Genomic DNA, 4775 nt, shown 5'->3' on the forward strand with positions numbered 1-4775 from the left:
GACTAGTAAACAAGGAGACTCGTGTACTCCACCATCCTTGGAGGATAAGGGAGAGAATTGGGGCATGTTTTGTTTGATGGCATTGTGAATTGAAGTACGTTGTTGATCAACCCCAGTCTGCCTGGCCAAGCAGACCTATTAACCACAGGCAAGCAACAGCCTTGCCACCTGATTTAATAAACCAGTGTTCCCTTGTGGCTGACAGTGCCCTGCAACGGCAAGGTGCGTTGAATAGTGTGGAGGTTCGGTTCCTGGATGGATGCTGCATTTGCATAATCCAGTTAACATGGGCACCATAGCAAGCCCCACATCACCCCATTATTTGGTGATATGGTTACCACCCCACATTGTAAATGGTTTCCTGGGTTGCAGGAAACCATTAGGCCTGTCACCTGGTGTAAAACCACATGAAGTGGAAAGAAGAGAATAAGTGACAGGAAGGAAAGGGAGAAGTAGGGAGTGAGGACAAACAGAATGATAAAGTTGAAGGAAGAATAGGTAGTACTACAGTGCAACCTCAAAAGTTTGCAAACCTCTAAAGTTCAATTGCCTTAATTTATGAAAAATGTCATTTTTATTTACCAAAACTAGCTCAGAAATAACCAGAGACTAGTAAAAAAAAAAAAAAAAAAAAAAATACCCAGCTACACCCATCTGGTACTGATGACCTCACCATAAAGCGTGTGGTCACCCATAATAATAATAATTTCCTTTCCTCCTTTTGGGTAAGCTCTTTGTTATTTGAGTCAGTTTTATCGTATCCAAATTTGACGATAATTGTGGCTTCAAACAGGTGTCCTGGCTTTACCAATTAGTGCAGTGCTGCGAACAAAAATGATGCAGTATAAGAATGCAGCCACAAGTACTTAGTGTGTGTTGTGAAATGACTGGTGATGGAAACTACCATGTATGACAAATTTGACAGTTCTCAGTGCTGTACCAACTGAAACTAGAGTAAATAACTCATTGCAGGTGTTGTCAAAGATAGCTGTGGTGTTAAACCTGACAGTGTATGACATTACAAAGCAGTGTGATAAGGTTTTTAAGTTTTTGAGTGGAATTATGGTAAATATTCCATTATCATGCAACACCACTTGTCAGACGTCAACTGATTTTATTCACTTTTGACTGAAGCATGATTGTTGGTAGGCAGCAGTCTTAGTGTAATTCTAATAGATCATTTGGATCACAGTTAAACCACTGTGCAATCTATTTTTAAGTAGATATAAACCACCACCATCTTCCATTTTTTTCACACACACACAATGTACTTATGTATTTCATCACTGAGATTGCAGTATTTCTGCAAGATTATAGTAATGCAGACTGGCAGTAATTGTACGTATCATAAAATGTCATAAAATAAACTGTGTAATCAGTGCACAATATGTGAAGTGTAGCATCACGTATGGGTTGGTTATATGGTTACCACCCAGCATTGTAATTGGTTTTCTGGCTTACAGAAAGCCATTAGGCATGTTACTCAATGTAAAGCCACCTGAAAAGGAAGGAGTAATAAAAATTGACAGGAAAGATGTGAGAAATAGGGAGAGAGGAGGACAGAAACAAAAATAATGGAGATAGTGGGCAGTGCTACATCAAGGAGTGGATGGTGGTTGCTGAAAGATGTAAATATTCATGTTCAGTACTGTAGTTTTTACGTAAATAAATGAACGCATTACTGTCCCTTACAACTTACTGATTGATGTTAAATATGAATACAACTGCAAAGTGTTTTAGAACAAGGGGACATACACAAGATGAGGAAAGGAAATGTGAAAGAAACACTTTATGGTTTGTAGCTGTTATAGTACTGATCCTTGAGTTAAGAGATGAGATAAATGGTAGTGTTAACAGTGGAAAATAGGATGCCTGAAGCCAGCTAGTTAGCCCAGACAACAAAGCTTGTGTCAAAAGCATGTCTAAACCATGAGAATTAAGACAGCCTCAGAAATGCTTTATTAAAAGTTCAAATTTTTCAAAAGTATCAAAAGGACACAAGAACTTCGAATTTAAGAGGTTGCACTGTATATCAAGTGAGTGGATGATCACAGTCACCTACCGCCTGCAGGACTAGTAATCAAGGAGACACATGAAAGTAAGCCTCCTGTACCTGTAAAGTGTTTTGCTATAGCACATTGATATGACTAGTAGCCATAACCAAGGAGACTGCCACCTCATGAAGGCAACTTTCTCCATTGTCTGTTAAATTTGTTATAGCATGTTATCAAACCTGACAGATCCCTGTTCCCTTTTGTCTCAGTTGATGGCAGTGTGTAGTGTGAATGGAAGGTTGATACGACTAGTAACCAAGGGTGATTGTATCTAGGGCTGGTGGTGGTACTGTCAAAGGTGAGGGAGTGTGGCCATGTGTGGATTACCACTAGGGTGTGGGAAGGAATTGCAACTTGTTCACTGTTTGGTGAGAGGCTGTGTATGTGGTGTTAGAGGTAGACTGTGAAAAATGCTGACATGGTGTGTGCAGTGTGTGTGTGTGGGGGGGGAGCATATGGAGATTTCAGACATGAAAGGATTAGTCTTGCTGTTGAGTGTGTGGTGGATTTTTTAAATATTTATTTTGAGGACATGCTATTTGCTGGAGGTGGAGCTGGTGTTAGCTGTGTGGCTAGGGTAAGGAGTGGCTGGAGGAAGTTCAGAGAGCTGTTGCCTCCTGACATTGAGAGGGCTCTCCCTCAGTGCTAAGGGATCTTTGTATGTGGCACGTGTTAGGAGTGTAATGCTGTATGGTGGTGAGACCTGGGCAGTGAAGGATGAGGATGTTCATAGGCTTAAACATAAGTAATGACAACAATTGGAATTGTTTTTAGTGCATCCTTGAATGACAGGCCTTGGGAGGGGTGTTAGGACTGCAGTTGAAGAGTTGAGAAGAAGAATGGGACTTGAATGTATTGATGTAGTGATGAGGAGGGGTAGGTTGAGATGGTTTGGACTTGTGGAGAGGATGGAGGGTGAGCGCTGTGATTGTTTAGGGTCGAGTTGAGAGGCAGACTAAAAAAAGACCTGGGATGAAGTCAGAGTGAGACCTCGGGGATAAGGGACTGGACAGGGAGACTGCCAGAGATCAAGTAGTATGGAGAGTTGCCATTAGGTGACCAAGGCTATGCAGGCATGTTGAAGCCTTTGTAAGTGATAGGAAAATAAATGAAGTAACCAAGGAGACTGTCATACCTCATAATTAATGACCATCAAACAATGCAACCCCTCTCCCGCCCCACTCCATTTTTTTTTTTTAAATCAATGCAGCCCCTGTATTTATTAATATTTTCAAACAATGCAACCCCTATCCCCCCTATCTTCATTTTTTTTTTTTTTTTTTTCCAAACCGTAACCTCTCCCCCCTTTCTCTCTTTCCCCCCCCCCACCAGTGCAACCCCTCTTATTCTCCAGTGTCTTTATTTTTTATTTTTTTTTCCAATTCTGTCAGTTGATAAGTGTTTCTGTAAAGTTTAGTCAGGGTGCAGAATTTTCCATTACCAGTTGTATGGTGGGAATACTCTTAGTTTAGGCCATACCTGTGGCTAAACGAGGACATCTGTATATGCACTGTACAGTATTTGTGGATGTGGCAGAATCTCTTGGCCAGTCAGTTAGACCATAGGATTTTTCAGCAGAACTTCACTCGTGTAGATTTAAATATATTGCGCCCCTCATGATCCCATATCCATTACTTATATATTTATATGTGCTGACCCTATTTTCTTTATTCCAATAAATGTATCTTTAATGTAAATGGCCATACCACGTTGAGTACACCGCTTCCCGTCCAATCAGCGAAGTTAAGCAACGTTGGGTCTGGTTAGTACTTGGATGGGTGACCGCCTGGGAACACCAGATGCTGTTGGGATCCCTACGTGTCAAGTGGGGTTGGTGGAGGATTAGTGCCCCTCCCTGTAAAACAATTAACTCTAAGCCCTTGGCCACCCCATTTGGGATACATGGCATCTGGCAATGAATGAATGAAAATGAATTCTTTAATATAAATGTTTCAGTATTTTGTCTAGTGGAGTAGAGTTTATCGCCTTTTAAGACTAATGAAAAACAGCTTGATTTTGACAAGACAGTCTTATAATTCCTGATATTTGAGAGGTAGTAAAATTAATTGTGCTTTTTAAATCTAATGTCAGTTGCTTTGCCAATGAGTAAAGTATTGCTGCAACTTTTAATCAAAATACTAAATGCACAACCAAAGAACTGCAGCTAAAAAAAAAAAATAAATGCATGCTCCTGGTGCAGACCAAAAATTATTTGAAACATCTCGACATATTGCGTCAGTGGCACATAGTGATGCAGCTTGCCAATTTTTATTTCACCTGACTACAACTGTTGCATGTTTATCTCATTTGTACTGCTGTGTCAATGGTCACTGCCCCTCCAAAACATCTGCTTGCATCCCTCCACCACCCTGGCGGGTGCGTAGCACCTGTCTAGCAGCAAACTCTCATCCGTTTTCTGTCCAGCTCTCAAATGCAGGAGTTAACCTTCATGTATGCAGTAGGTCAACTCTGGAACTGCTTTTCACTCTTCCTACTGCCTATGATCATCCAGTCTTTTTAATGCTGTGTCTAGCCATCTCAAGATGAATGATCTTGAATTTGGCACTTAACTGTTGGAGGGAACAGTCGTTCAGGTTTTCTAGCATTTGGTTCCTTCTTCCTTGCATAAAATATTGATTTAAATTGTTGTGGGAACAACATTGCCTAAAAATTACCTACTGTAGTGTTCATCTGTCATGTTGGACTAAAAGACCTGTTGCC

General features: G+C 40.7%; 1 non-coding gene across 1 annotated transcript; it reads left to right on the forward strand.

The window, feature by feature from the left end:
- The first annotated feature begins 3746 nt into the window (after nt 1-3746).
- On the forward strand, nt 3747-3865 carry LOC145413571 (5S ribosomal RNA). Its single transcript, XR_013899755.1, has one exon. It is a non-coding gene; the product is annotated as a 5S ribosomal RNA (ribosomal RNA).
- The last annotated feature ends 910 nt before the right edge of the window (nt 3866-4775 follow it).

This window comes from Coenobita brevimanus, chromosome 96 (assembly GCF_032717465.1).
Source record: "Coenobita brevimanus isolate Jiangsu-jjx chromosome 96, ASM3271746v2, whole genome shotgun sequence".
Taxonomy (NCBI): Eukaryota; Metazoa; Arthropoda; class Malacostraca; order Decapoda; family Coenobitidae; genus Coenobita; species Coenobita brevimanus.